Below are 16,957 nucleotides of genomic sequence, written 5' to 3' on the forward strand. Positions count from 1 at the left end.
AGCAGCATCAGTGACAATTCTTTACAAAGGAGGGGCTACATCAAGGAGTACACCTAGGCATGCAATTTCGTTTTACAAAAAAGAGCTGGATTTGAAACTTCTGCATGAATTGCAATAATTCTAGGGTGACTCATAATGTAGAGAAGAATCAAACTAGTTTACACTGGTACTTTAAATTTTAGGTTTGAAATACTTTCCATTTAATCTCCTCACATTTGTCATGATGGGTATGCATGTTCAGATCAAGAAACTAATGTGAAATCACTACTTGCAAATGCATTTGACTGATATTATTTTTTCATTTGGACTATGAACTAGCCTGTTGTTATTATGCTAATTTCTTGAATGAATTTATGCAGTATACCAACTGACTTGGAAATAGGATAGAAGTTACTACTGGAACTTGGCTTCTAAGCACTACAACTCCTATAATCAAGTTCAGTGTGTGAGCCTAGTGGGACATTAGTCAAGGATCATAATACACCACTGAGCTCTCTAAACTCCTAGCCTAGTGGGACTTCTTGCTCGAGTCTAAAAGCTTTGGAGATGTATGCTGTTTCATTGGGCCTTTCTATTTTCCTTTCCATTTAAGTTTAAATATTGTTTAAAAACAAGTTAAGATGTTTGGTTACTTTTGCAAAAAGGTTTTGGAAAATTGTGCACACATTATTCTTTGATGAAGAGAACTGTCTAGAGGATGATGCCACTTCAGAGAGTTATCGGCTTAGGCCTATAACAAGCATTGGAGATGAGTTTGATCAAAGAGATCCCCGATAGTACATTTGATCAAAGACATCCCCGATAATAATCAATAATGATTGAATCTCAAAGTCAGATGGTATGGTAGTTTATCTTTTAGATTATGAATTAGGCTATAGGTCAGAGCCATCCAAGAATGTCACTGATGGAAATGTCAAGCCAGATAATCAGAATCTGGAGGCTGGTCTTGAAACCCCTACTCCAGTCATTTATATGGTAAATAGCAGAAATGGAAGGGCATTAATTGTTTTTAACAACCCAAAATAGCTAACTCAAAAACGTAATCTGAAATCAACATTTGAGAATGAGGTGATAACTGGAGACCTCTAAAAAGAAACGCCTACAACTGTTCCTTACAAACCTATTTAGTTTCAAGCTTTTCAAGCTCATGCACCTCGTCACAAGCTGTTCTAAAGCCTGAAAGTCCACCTCATCCTAAACAATTTCAGGATTTAGGAATACAAGAGAAGTAGCTTCTTGGAATTGGGTTACAAATAAGTTAGACAAATCATCCACTTTATTCTCAAGAAAATTAAGGTATTGCAAGGCCTTGGGGTAATTGAGCGGGCTTGCTAAAGGCACAATGGACAAATGAGCGGGGTAATAGAAGCTCAATAAGAAGCCAAGATAGATGTATGCATAACTAATGAGACCTCACAAAGGTTACTGTAAGGCTGAGATAAGTGTCAACTTAGATCACTCTTCTATCCATGTGTAATATCTAGGTGTCAAGTAGCATTGCTACACGAGCGGTGATTGAGAGCACGCCTCACTCACAACCCAATAATGAGACGTTAAGGAGTGCCGGTTGGGGTAATTGACTTTGTCGAATACACAACACAACTTGAAAAATTAAAATATTTGACAAAACACCACGAACCACATATGAAAACAAGACAGCACACAATGTCTCTTAAAGCTCAAAACAACTAAAAACCTGAATGTGGGTAGAGCATCACACAATCACAACACAACGAAAATACCAACAATTCGAAAAACAAACCAAGTGAGATGTATTTTTGTACCTTAACAACCTTGAGGCGGTGCTCGGCGCTTTGACACCCAAAAGCTCCAACTTTCAAATTGGCATAACAAGAGCTCACTCTAGCATGCGACCCTCCACTCTCCTCTCTCACATAATACAATTGTAATCAAGGGGGAAGGCCCTTAACTCTCCATTCTTATCTCCTTACATAGTTTTGTATCCACACTCACACATTAGGCTTTTTGCTTTTAACTTTTGGCTTTTGCTTTTCTATAGCTTTTCACTATTTTCATTTTTTTTTAACCCTATGATTGTTTGAAACTTTTTTGGATTATAACTTTGTCATTTGAACTCCGAATATAGTTGTTCGGGTACTCAAATCAATCGGAATGCATCAAGTCGACAAGCTAGCATAGGCAGAATTACGAAAATCTATAAAAAATGGGCAAAAATACAGATTTTTGTAAATCGCATCATTTTTTCTCAATCTTTTATCTTGGATGACTTATTTCTTTCCTTGGCTTATTGATCTTGTAATTGCACACACTTTCACCACACATGTCCTCTTTTTCTTTAAGAAATACTCATTGACGATATAAAACATACGATCTTTTTCCTTTGATCCTTGAATCTTCAAAATATTCTCTGGATATGAACCTATTTTTTTTATGCAATGTGCCCTAACATGAATATGCTATGAAAGAGAACTCCGTGCCCAATAATTCATGATTTGAAAACATATGCAATGTTGGATCCATGATATGCAACCGATCAATTGATGCTACACACAAAAATAATGTATGCATTGAAGAAATTGTGCCTAGTCTATCTACATGTGATCGTGCAGCATGCAAAATGCAAAAAAAATTTCTTGATTAATTTAAAATTCCTTAACCTCACCTCTCAACTTTCTTGAAAAAAATATAACATACTCCGCTCCTCCCATCCAAAATCTTACAATCACTCTAGAAAATGGTGGTCCTCAAGATATTGACCAAATATGAACAACCCTTCTCACAATTGATGGCGTCCTTCATGACCCTCTAACTCACCCAACCACCTTACACTCTCAACCACAAGTTCCACTTTGTGATGAACATCCCAAATGGTGCGTGTAAGAAATGTGCGTGCTCAATGACAGGTGCTCTCTCATGTGCGGGTGCATCTAAAATTTACTACATATAGTTGCAGTGAATCTCATGCCATGCTAGTGCTCAATGATGGTGCAAAATGTGCATAATCCCGACCCATGGCATGGAAGTATTTGATAAGAACAGGAGACGACCCCCGAGTGCAGTGCATCAACAAGTGCAACGTGAAGTGCTTGTGAACCCATTATCTCCGTGATGTGTAAAAGTCTCAACAAGAAAACATACCTAGCTTCTCAATGTTCAGTAGCTATTGACAAACACAAGCTTCATCTTGTTCAAAAAAATACCAAGCTCGACCAAGGCTATCAAGTTTCACACTCAACAAATTAAACAAAATGATAGAAGCAAATCCTAGGCTAAACAAACACAAGAAATCCAACTACGAAACAACAAAACAAACTGTCACACAAACAACTAAGCTAGCAAAATTCAAACCTAACTACAGTTTGACTAGGGCTTTTCAATTTTCACAAAAACACTTGACAACATCTCCCACTAGAACAAAAGTTGAATGATGCTCGACAAGAAAATAAATCTCAAAACATCATGGGGAAGGCATCCATACATCCAAGATTAGGTAGCATGTGATAGGATCGTAGACCTCAAGGTAACCTCAAGTTCATAGATGTAAACCAATGTAGCATTAAAGCATAACCCATGAAAGAAGTGGCAGTCCCCATGACATCTAAGGCATTGTATTCCAACTCCAAAAATTCAAATGTAGCCCAAATATGAAGCTCAAATTTTTTCCATAGCATAGTCAAACGTGTGGTAGCAATGGCATCCAATGTAATCCCCAAATGGCATAAGTGCTTCAATACATAGAGTTGCCCAAGTAAGTGAAAGGCTGGAAGCAATGACCAACGGTAGAAATCTCTATATAAACTCACATATGTCAACCCAACATGAAGCTCAAAATCATATCCAAGCCTTATCATAACATCCAACATCATAGCCATGTCCACAATAAGCATCAATGAAGCTCGTGGCATGAATTAGTGGTGGTTGTCCTTGTGAGTAACTAGTATGTTGCCCTGCTTTTAGCAATGATATCTGTGTAAGACTAAGCCAAATTTGGGCTTTGATTAGTCCCAAAAGCATGGAAAAACTTTACCATAACATCCTATCATGAAGGAAACTATATATGGGAGGCAATGGCATCATTATATGAGCTCCAAACATAGAGAAGTGACTGCTTCTGATAGGTTTCAACAAGGTAAAAATTGTATACAATAGCATATTGAGGTAGAGGACCTAAAAGTTAATACATATAATGCTAGAAGCCCAAGACTCAATGCCCAAGAGTACTAACCCATGCTTAAAGGTTTCACAAACTATAATTGATGAGTAGGAACTGCAATTTATAACCTAGAGGATCAGTTAAATAGCATGCATTAATTTCTTAGCTCACACTGACTAAAGCAAGTCATAGCATATGCTGAAGAGTAGGGAGGGCTAATGTGGACTCCAAACAAACCTTTGAATGAAGACAATAGCATATTGTCTTCGAGTGAAGTCAATATCATATTGAAGTACAAGAGCTCAAACTTAATACATGTAATGCCAGAAGCCCAAGACTCAATACCCAAGAGTACTGACCAATGCTCAAAGGTTTCACAAATTATAAGTGATGAGCAGGAGCTGCAATTCATAATTGGGAGGATTAGTTGAATAGCAGGAAAAAATTTCTTAGCTCATGTTGGCTGAAGTAGGTCATAGCATATGCTGAAGAGTAGGGAGAGCACAAGGGAGGGCCAATGTGAACTCCAAATGAGCCTTTCAATGAAGATGAAGAGTTTGAGTAGCAGAAATGTCAACCAAAGCAATTGCAAAATTCTCTTGTACTGTCCAATGATTAGGCACCAACAACTTGAGAACATGCTGAGCTGCTACTATGTTGGCTGATTGTAGGGATGCTCAAGAAGGCTTCGAAGTAGCCTCAACAATGGCCTAAAGCAATGCCAAACAAGTTCAAGAGTGGAGAGGGTAAATAGAGTGTATTGGATTGAAGCTATGGCTGCCATGAAACCTCTATTGTAGATATTTGAATACTAGCTGAGGTCTAGCTCCACAATCTTGCTCTCATACGAATTGAAGGGAGTGTGCCACCCTGAAGTGGAAGCAAGGAGCTGAAGTAAGAGCTATGGTGGAAGAAATAAGAGCAAGAGAGAGAGACACACACAATGTGGGAACTCCAACAATCACAATGTGTGATTGGCCTTCCCTTTATTCAAATATCACTCAAAGAACAAAGAATAAATTGATAGTGATGAAGGACATGTGCCACTTGCAATATACAATTGTGTAGGTATGCGAGTATTGTTAGTGTAACTAATATACGATGGTTAGGCACAGGTGCCTTTACCCCCAACACTATAGCCAAAACTCTCCTAGTCCTATGAGTTTTCTTCACCCAAGAACCCCTAAAATTTTATCTCAAAGTTAGTGACAAGCTACAAATTTTGATCTGAGTACCTCCAACATGGCCATGGCTCCTATGAGATCTCCAAGAAAGGCTACCAATATCCTATGGTACTCCATACTGCTCCCTTACAGCTCATGTATTTGCTATACCTATCTGAACTAGGTTTTTGTTTTTTGTAATATGTAACTAGATATGAGGAAAGAGAAGGAAGAAGGGACCAAAGATTAAAGCTCTAATACCAATTATAATGAAGGAGACCTAGAAAAGAGAAGGGAGAGACTGCAAGAGGGAATAGAGAAAGAGAGAGAAGAAGAGAGAAAGACAAGAAAAGGGAGAGAAAGAGAAGGGAAGCCATGGAAGTTGGAAGAAAGGATAAAAAGGAACTTGATTATTGATAATTGATGCCCTAATTTGGTCTCTCAACACCTTAAATACCCCATCAATGTAATCAAGTATTCCTGTGCTAAACCCATGTCATACCCATCTATCCCCACTCTTTTACAAATGTTGTGTGGCCGCACTTGGATGCAGTTAGATGCATTATGAGATATGTTAAGTCCACTGTAGAGTATGGGCTGTTCTATGTCAGAGATAAGCCCTTGATATTGACTAGATACACGGATGCAGATTGGGCAGGTTGCTCATATGATCGTAGATCTACGAGTGGATATGCATTTGGATTTGGTAGCGGCATGATTAGCTGGAGCAGCAAGAAGCAGCCTACGGTTGCTTTGTCAAGTACTGAGGCAGAGTACAGGGGTGCTGCATTGGCAGCATGCGAGATTTCATGGCTGCTCAAGCTTACGACTGATTTGGACATACATGTAGATGCTCCAGTGAAGTTACTATGTGACAATCTGAGTAGTGTACTCCTGGCTATGAATCCAATCTATCATGCCAGGACGAAACACATTGAGGTACACTACCATTTCATCAGAGAGATGGTTCTTGCAGGACGAGTTGATCTTATGCATGTGAAGACTGATGAACAGGTAGCGGATATCTTTACCAAGTCCTTGGGTAAAGATAAGTTTTGTGGTTTTAGAGAGCTGCTTGGAGTACATATGTTGTCCTCTTCTCTCAATTTATATTTTTTTCATTTCTTTAGCAAGGTCTTTAAAGGGTTTGTGATGGTGGTGACATGAGTAGTGGCACCTGCAACAACCAATCCTAGAAATTGTTGTATATTTGCTTCATTGACATGCATGGGATACTCTTGGATTGCTAGTTTTGGCCTACCTAAAAATATTGATGATGTTTTGGCCTACCTACAATTTTTGAATTGGATTGACAAATTATTTTCTTAAAGTTGATGGAGAACTCCCCAAAGCACATAAAGATGCTCATTACAAGTCTTGGTGTGAATTTGGCATAAAGGAAAACACTTAAGACTTTTTTTTTGAGTAAGTCATGGAAAATTATATTGCCTATGCATTGGAAAGTTCTCAAAGTTAATCTAAATGGCATCATCTAATACAAAGGGCTTTAAAGGGATTTACCAATAGGTGGAAGCCATGCCAATGAGTGTAAGATATGTTGGCTATCCAAATTGATCAAAGAGATCATCTATCATAGGTAGAGGATGCAAATCCTTGATTGTCACTTTATTGAGTAGCTTGTAGTCCACATAGAATCAATATCTTCCCTCTCTCCCTTGACCAAGAGGGGCTTAGCTACCCACAAAATTTTGGAGGGTTGGATGAAAACTTTCCTAAACATGCCCTCTATTGGTTGGTTCATGTAGTTTTTCCTTTTGGGGATCTTCAGTAGTGAGAAAAGTGAACTTGATCTTGATTGGCTCTACTAGTTGTTTGGATCTCATGAAATATTGGAGTGTTGATCCATGTTTTATGCATGGATTTAGTAATAGGTTTTGATGTTGTGAGAACTTGATGGATTTCCTATTGTTGTATTCATGGAGCCACTATTTAGGATTTCATATTTATGCTATGTAGTTGCATAAAATATAAACTCAATTTTACTAATTAACTCTCATTTGGTAACATATAGTAAATTATAATTAACTTTTATCATATAATATATGAAATTCTTTTACTATATTGGTGATTCTAACTAGTTTTCTTATATAGCAAAATTTTACTATATTATTGGTTCTAACTAGTTTTCTTATATAGGAAAATTTTACTATATCAACAACTAGATACTTTTGGAATTTCTATATGGGAATGTTTTACCATATTGCTAACTTGTAAAGTGCTCCACTTTTACTAGTTGATACTTTTTCTAGATACTTTGATAAGTATCTAGAAAATTTCTCTTTTTTTGCCATATGGGAAAGTGTCCAAAGTTCCTTGTGTTGCTTCAGCTTTATGCAAGTGTTTTGTAAAATCCCCCCTATCCCAAGCTCCCCTTAGTGTTTGAGATGGCTTCTTCTTCTTCCACTACCTGCTACAATGTGCTTAAAGTATCTTTCTCTTTTTGTCTTTGAGGTAATGATTTAAAAACCCCTATCCATATACATATTCCATTAAACAATACTAGGCATTCGGTGCCTATAATGTCCTCCCAACACTTCATGCCGGTTTTCTCATGATATTTATTCAATGCTTTACGCCAAGGTTCAAAGCACCAATGTCACTAACAATTAGCATATCTCAAGTCCTAATGTGGGTTTCATGTGGCAATAGGATTCATGAGTGGTTGATTCACAAAAAAAACCAACCACTGTAAACCCCAAAGCTTTTCTGATATGCATAAGTATTTATGTATTGAAGAACATACCTTCACACATGAATAAAGATGCTCTATGAATATAAAAATATACTGAATAGTTTTTTCAATATGATTCTAGGATGTATCTATTGAATGAAAACAATAATATTGGTCACATTACTCACATAAGTGTAACTTACACATATACTTGTATATGGATTTATAAGCAATATTCCTACATCTACTAATGTAACTAAAGCACCATAAATAGATCTCAAACATATGAGAAGATGAAAGAGGAGAAGAAAAACATGTTTTGGGCAAGATAGATTCATAGTCCAAAATCAATTATTAAAAACATACACATGATATTTCAGGAGAGTGTGTGTCTCTGTATGTTTATGTACATGTATATGTGTGCATGTGCATATGCAAATGTGGATGAGATTTGTGTATGTGTACATATGCATGCATGCATGTGCATGTGATTAATTATAGAAGTAAATAGCAAAGCCTAACACACACTGCAATCTCTACACCAAAGCAATGTTTATTTGAATTGCCATTGCTTTTCTACCATGGTGAACAATTGCAAGAGAGAGAGAGAGGGAGGGAGGGAGGGAGGGAGGGAGGGATAGAGAGAGAGAGAGGGGTGTGTGTGTGTGTGTGTGTGTGTGTGTGTGTGTGTGTGTGTGTGTGTGTGTGTGTGTGTGTGTGTGTGCCTCCATCATTGAACATGGTAGAAAAGAAATGGTGTTTGTAGGAATCCATCACACACACACACGCACACACACACCCCTCATGCATAGAGAGAAAAACAGTGGCCTATGGACGGAAACATGTGGCATAGGAGAAGAGAGGTTTGGGGGGCCTTAGTGAGTGCCACATACCCCCCAATATATTTTGCCTCTTGTAAGACTCAGAGCTACAAGTGATTGGAAACGTGCCAATACTAGTCAGAATCCTCTTAGTGAGGAAAAAAATATTTTTTCTCCTTTGCAAAGGACCAACTTTGGCATTTAGGTGAGAATGTATGAAGTTTGCCAAATCGGCCTTAGGACCACCTCATCAACCATCACCAAGCACTCAAGGAGATGATAACCAATTGTGGATTAGCTACCCCCATCAAAGTATTTTCCCATCCCATCAACTACATAGCTTGTGAGATTGTGATTTACAAATACCAACAAAAAGGAAGGGCTTCAAGATGGAGTTCAACATGAAGAATGGAAACCGCTAGGAACACCAACAAAAGATTATTGATCTCACACCGAAAATAGTAGAATAGACACTACGCCTTTAAAAAAATCGAGAAAATATAACAAGATAGAGAAATTGGTAATGATTTACGAAAGCTAGAAGGATTCAATTGTGGTAACATAGAAGGGGATGCTCTTAACAAAGCTTGGTGAGATGAAGAATTGAAAGCCACTACACATAGATCCACCAACTCTACACTTATAAGCCTACCTCTAGCCAACTCAAGGTCCCAAAATGATTCATGGAAGACATAATGACAAGAAATATAGACAACAAAGACATGAATGCAGTATGGTTGGGACTACAACTATGAATCCCTTGTAGAGTCCACAAGGTCTTTGAAAAAGATACTCTCTTCTAGTTGAGCCACATAAAGGCAAAAAATACAATCATCAACTATGGATCCATATTGACTCACTTGATAGCTACCTACCTAAGTGTGACTTATGAACAAATCATGCCTAGACTCAATAAGAAAAGAAAAGGAAAGAGAGTAGCAATGGAAAATGCATAGGGAAGACACTATAGGTGAAGAAGTACAAAGATTGTTTCATGTAGTTGCCAAAATCTCCAAGAAAGAGATTGACAAACTAGAGGCTAGATGGGCACAAAAAGAAATATAGGATGTCACAAAATCTATCAAGGTATCTTTAGAGGCCTCAATCTAGGAGCTGGTTATGGCTATCTTAGCCTGTGAGAATCCTAAGAACAAGGGCATGGATAAAATAGATGAAGAACTTGCTTGGTTAGCCCTCTTGCATGCTACATAGAAGAAGATGGATCGACAACATGTAGAATCTACAAAAAGTACATACATCCATCAAGAATGAAAAAGTAAACGAGGAGGAATTGAGACATTTGAGAGGATGTGCAAGGATTTCAAAAGACCAAAAATTGATGCTCTTTAAGAAAAACAAGAAATGCAAGTGAAAATAGACTTCCACGGAGGAATAAAAAATCTTTATTATAGAAAAGGAGAAATAAATAGTAGAAATACAAGGAAAACTTGTGAAAAAGAAAGTACAACTTTAAGCAAAGACTGAGGAGCCTAATAAAGCCAAGACCACCTGGTGGAGTGAAAACATCTAGAAAAAATTGTAGGAGAAGGAATCCTTGCAAAGCAAAATTAATCCAAAAGATCTAGTAAGGAAAGAAAATAGCATAAGGAAATAGTTTTACAAGAACTTAGAAGCAAAGGAGAATAATCTAAAGTCGTAGCTTTGGAAACAGTTGGAGTAAGAGATCTATAAGGAGGCAGGGCCACTAAAGCATGCATACATCTATGCAAAGATCCCAATGATCTTAAAGCCCAACTAGGGATAGCTCAAAGTCTCTTGGAGTGAATGGAGGAGATCAAGAGACTCTACTTGATGATCATCAAGCCCATGAGACAAGAAGTAATAAGAAATCTATTATAGAAAGAGTACCAAGAGTGGAAGATAGAAATAATGGGGCTGATGGATGAAGAGTCTTCCCCTCCTGAGTCCCCAATAATCTTGGAACCACCAATCACCATGACACCACCATTCTCGCTTCCTCAACCTACCATCATTCGATGATTTCTCTACAATATCTACTTTAGAAGAAGTAGAGAAAACAAAGGAAGCCTTACAATGCCATGGTGGAAGATCTCAAGGTGCATACACAAAAGGTAACCAACCATCACATTTCTCTTGAGCTCATGGTCAATGAAGAAGGAGGCACCTCAAATGACTAGCCTAGGGTAAAGTTCCAAAGGTATGAAATTTAAGAAGATTCTCAAGAAGCACTAGTGTTTTATTTCAAGATAGATGAGATCGTCAAGTATAATGAGCCTCTACCCCCATAAGCTCCTTGTGTGTTGATCAAAGTAGCCAACAATATAGCTCAAAAATGGAATCAACAAGTTGACATTGATACCTTCAAGGCATTTTCAAATCTAAGGAGGCATAAGTAGATGCATCCTTTTGAAAGTGAGAGAAGACTAGCCAAGGTAACTAGACTAAAAGTATTCACCCCTAGAGCAGGAGAGTAGCTTGGAATACCTTCATCAACTATTTTGGTGAGCTTGATCAAGAGAATTCACTTGTTTGTCCCTATCCCTACCAGCACATTGGTGATTTTGACTAGTAGAATTATGGGAGGTATAACTTCTTGAAGGTGCTTAATGTGAAGCCTATTGAGAAAACCAAAATTGATCTATTCTAGTTTTTTGAACTTATCCCATTCCTCATGAGCTTCTTGAGAAATTTTACTAATTCTCTAGATCTTGCCTTTGTTACAATCTATGACTAACTTTAATTGTTTGTCATGCTAGTTTGGTAGGCAATCACACCATATGAGCCTAAATGCAAGTATTGATCGAGTAGCCATGATCCCACCTCCATCTTAAGGTACTACCACTACCAACCTATTGCATTGATCTACTAGGAGACATGGTAGAAAATAGGTTTGAAATTTGCACACGTCCTTTCTACCCTCAAGCCTTGAGTGGTGCAATTCATTTAGCTCAGGATGTCTACAACATGCACTCGGGCCAATTTTTGAGTAATTCATAGCTCATGAATTTTATTTATTTACTCTTAATGGGAGAGAACAAGAAGGAAGAAAAAAAAAGGAAATGTAAAGAGATATGCATGGCACCTAGTTATCAGGCCATCCCATCTCGATCCTTGCATCACCACTTCAAGATATATCAAGGGTAGGGCATCCCAAGCTTACTTAGTAGAACTATCTCCTTGAAGTTAGCACATCACCATAACCTTCCACGAATTAGGTCCTCAAGTTTGGAACACCTCACATTGCTAGACAAGTAGTCACACCTTCAAGGAGAGCATAAAGATAATAACAGATATAGCGCATGAAGAACCAACATTAACTGTGGCCCTCATCTAACTACAATGTCCTTTGTCATCTCAGCACTAGTATCCTTCTCACCACATTATTGTAGCTGCATAAGTGTCCTAGGATCTTTGCATCGATCTATCCAACACTTCTCACCAGTATACTCTGCATTTTACAAGCAAATGCCATGGGATTGGAACTTATTTAGGAGTGGAACAAATATTAATAGATTTTTGAAAGAATAAAGACATTGGAAAATGTAGCCACAATTTTTTGGAAATTATATCAATTGGTCAAAGTTTTCTAGTAACTTTAGCAAGAGAGGGCTCTTCTCCCGTGCAAATTGTCAACTTTAGCATAGGAGAATGGATTAAGAGTATGCTAGAGGGAGAAAACCAATCAAATGATCAAAGGATGGGTAGGATGCCCAAGGGGTAATGGGAAACCCTAACCCTAGATCTGATGTATAAAAGTGATGATATTCTTATGTGGCCAAACTTTGCTTCTCTACTTTCTTGCTCCAAATCTTGTGAGAGATAGAAAGTGAGATTGTGAGATTAAGGGAGAGAGAGGGTGTGAGTGAGTGAGTGAGTGAGAGGTGAGGGACTCACAGACTCGGGTAAGTCACTCATCACTATGTATGCATCACACGGGTTCAAAATAAGGTATTTTTGAAATACCAGTTTTATACATTTTTACATATAGAAGGGTGTAACATAAAGGGGTTATTTACTGATTGAATAGAAAAGAGTTATGTTTTATTCAGGAAAAATTCACAAATAAGGATATTTATAAATAGGCCTTAAACCCACGTGATGTAGAGGATATACATATAGTAACTTCACAGAGCCAAGAGAGTGAAACCTCTAGCCTCTTCTCTTGTACTCTCTCATGCCTACCATGCATTCTCTTGCATGACAAAGCCTATAGGGGATTAAAGGGCAATGAGGTCATCACTTGAATCATGAAGCTAATGCATAGGACCTTCTTGATAGGAGGCACATGACTGGACACTCACTACAACAGTTTGTTGTCAATCCGCATGTGGGTGACTAGGTGAAAACTAATCTATGATATGTGCATTCAAGCTCTTGAATGAATAAGAGTATGCCCAATGGTCCCAATATGTCAAGCGTGTAGAACAACCATATATTGTAATTTCTATAATATATTTACATTAAATTTTACATAAGTAGTCAAGTAGAAATCTATGAATATAACTTATAAATAATACATATAATATTAAAGCACATATTGAGACTATTGACAAACAAATGCTAATGGACTAATTTTACCCAATTAAGAATAAAATACTCCAAATAGCATTAAAAAATAATCATACCATAAACAAACATTGCCTAAAGTAGGATGTTAGCTTGTTGAAAAAAGGTAACACATATTTAATTACTATTGTCTAACCCAATGCTTTATATTTAGGATACCTACTATTGCCCATGAGAAAAACAAAAATCCAAGATATAAGGCTCTTTGTGATTCCCCCAATATTTTTAAAAAAATTAGAACTAGAACTTGCAAATAATAGTCCTCTCTAGAACAAGTAACATGATTATATTTGCACATGCTTTAGTTCCTCGTTTTTAAGTTTCTCTATGCAAAGAATGGAACTTGGCTCATAGAAATATTCTTAGAATCATTCATTCAATGCACGAGATACTCCCTAGGTTGTTCTAGAATAGCATTCTTCACCAAACAAGGGTGCACACTCCAAGAGACTCACCTAGAAGCTAGACAAGTGAGAAGTGCAATCAAGGTCCTCTATATTTAAAGTATTTTCTAGGGTTTTAATCCTGCTAGGTTTTCTTCAAGCCATCTAAAAATCCCAACAATTTTTTGTGATATATAAGAAACCTCTTAAGGTTAATGGGCATAGCGAGTTTCACCCAGCTAACATTGTTAATATAAAATCGTGGAGTTAATGAGTGTTATTATTACAAGATCCCAAAAACATAATGACATTGTCACAATCCTAATGGAAATGTTATGTACTGATAAGGAAGGAACGACAAAATAAGGAGGCTAACTTATGAAAATATCATTTGAAATATGCAAAGGAAAAAAATCCCAAGGGGACTATAAAATATAGTATAAAGCTAGATTGAATGGGGATTAGATCAAACTTTGATTATTAAAGTTTAACTTAGAACTATGACTCGAGGAGATAAGACTATACATGTTCATAAGACCATGAGAGTTAAATTTACCTACTCAAAAGTGATACTTGGGGCTAAGAATCAAAAGAGTAATAATTTAAAGCATGATGTTATAAGAAAATTTACTTTTTAAAGGTGGCAAATTCATCATTAAGCCTTGTTTTCCTTAGCTAGTCATTATCATTTTGTGATTGAATATCAGACTAGAAATGCTTTATCGAAGTATGGATACCTTATAAGATCAAGCATAAGAAGGACATGAGCATGAGAATGGGGAAGGGAGTGGTGACCTAAAAATAGAATCTCATGTAGGACCCCATGATGTAAGAGATGGAAGAACCTAATGAGAAAATATATTTGTTTTTATCTTTATTTGCATTGTTTGGGATGGTGGGAGATCCAAGGGAATCACTCATAAATATATGTGTATATAATGTGGCTTCAATATAAGGGATTTTTCAAATACAAGTTTTTCAATAGTTTTTACATAGAAATGCACTTGATATATAGGATATACACATAGTAAACCTCATTGAATATCTGAATGAGATGAATACTTTAGTGAACCTTATTGAACATCAATAGTTTTTACATAGGAATGCACTTGATATATAGGATAGTAAACCTCATGGAAACTCTAAATGAGATGGATACTTTAGTTCCTATTCCCCTTTACATATGCATTTGATAATCATGGTGATCTAGGAATTACAAAAAACCAAGGACATAATGTAGAAGAGACATTGGTAGTGAGACAATGAAATTTTATATTGATGGATGAAAAGAGAAAAGAAGAAGGGAGGAGAGGACCTTATTAACGACTAGAAAGTTTTTTAATGTACATATATTGATAGCATACATGTTAGTTTGTGTCATAAAGTTCTGATAATTCGGTTTTGAATCCTTTTCGATGTAGAGTCCTAGCTTGAAGAGGAAACCCTAGACTATAGATAAGTGGATTTAATATTTTTGATAGGCTTTAAAGGATATCCAATCTATCCTAAAAAAACTAGTTAAAGAGGGTGCCAAAAAAATTTGCAAAACAGATGTTGTTCAAAACCAGGTTAAGGGGAAAAATTTGGCCCTTTTTTTTTTCCTATGTATTCTTGACCTAGATATCAAGTTTAGAATGGCTTAGACATCATGAGGACATCCAAAAGTATGAAGGAGAAACCATAGAAGACACATTGGGATAAATGAGAGGTTTTGTAAATTTAATGCTTTTGTTTGGCTAGTTTGTAGGGAGTGAAGTTGATCCATTGGAGGAGAAGTTAAACAACCAAAGCTATAAGAGGCTTGTTTTTCTATCTTAGTACCATGCATCCACTAGGGGGTTTATCATTTCCCACTACACTACACATATTCTCTTCCCACTACATTAGGGATTCATATACCCCATTCTCTTAGCTACTACTAGGCCATGGAGGAGAAAATGCACTTAAATGCCTCTTCCTTATGCACTCTATTACATGAGGCTCGTTGAGGCTATACTCACCAAAGACTAGTTGCACAAGCACAAGAGTGAGCACCATCATTATGCACACACTTTTTGACAATGAACAAGTGGAAACTCATCACTCATTAGGAAACCTAGGAATAGTGAGTGAGGTGTAGGGGAGAGTATGAGGAGCGTGTAGGTCTTGAAAAGTCAAAAGAGGGATTCATGAGCTTTAAATTATATTAATGAGAGAATGTGAGAGTGGGGGGAGAGTGAATCTCCTTTAAAAAAAAGAGGTGAGGTTTTGAGTGATAAAGGAGACATGCTTAATCAATGAATCTATATGTATGCATGCTTACATGACACACAAGGCACTAGCTAGTCACAAGTGTTTTTGATTTGTACATCCTTCTTATGTATAAATCAAATGGTTGTAGTGCATGACATGATGGCATAATCCTAGAGTTGCATTAACTTCTAAATCATTAGTGCATGAACATGATATTCACTAATAAAATCAATTTGTGTTTTATAGGATCAGAAAGGGTCATGTAGGAACCCATCTAATCTTGGCAATAGTGCAAGATAATGGGTTTCTCCTTCAATCATGAATTGTCGAGAGAATGGGGGACTTAGTGCACAAATATTTTCCATCATCAACAATAAGAAATGTGAATGAGAAGAGTGATTATTATATCATTGATCATTCTCAAAATATTAATGCATGTATGGCCCCATGTGATTGTGTCTATCTATGCTACTATTTTCTTTTTCCTTATTTCTTTTTCCAAGGCTAAGACTGGTCGATGTCTATTTGGAACATATTAGGTGTGACTTGGAGGGGTTATCATCTCCTTCTTGGCACTCAGGCTCCTCCTCTAGATTAGTAATGTTTGAGGTATCCACTAGATTGTCTGCACCCTCCAGTCTTGGCTCACTCCCTTTCCCATCCATAGTACTAGCACCCAAATCTTGCAAGACATCTTGTACCTCCTTGTAAGCATCATCTTTCCTAGACATATTACTAGTAGCTAACATGATAGGGCCATGGCTTTCCTTCACTCCCTTGCTGAGAACATCTTTTGATTGGTAGCTTCAATGGCACTTTCTAGGGCTACACACATATACATAAAGGAAACACAAGATTTAATCAAATGACACAATCAATATAGGAAAAAAACATCATGAAAAATAGTTTCCACATACTCTCACTACAAAATATAGGCCTTATATCGATGTTTAACGTGATGAAAATACAAATAACAAAATTTT

This window comes from Lygodium microphyllum, chromosome 8 (assembly GCF_053477565.2).
Source record: "Lygodium microphyllum isolate KBCC chromosome 8, Lygodium_microphyllum_v1.1.10, whole genome shotgun sequence".
Taxonomy (NCBI): Eukaryota; Viridiplantae; Streptophyta; class Polypodiopsida; order Schizaeales; family Lygodiaceae; genus Lygodium; species Lygodium microphyllum.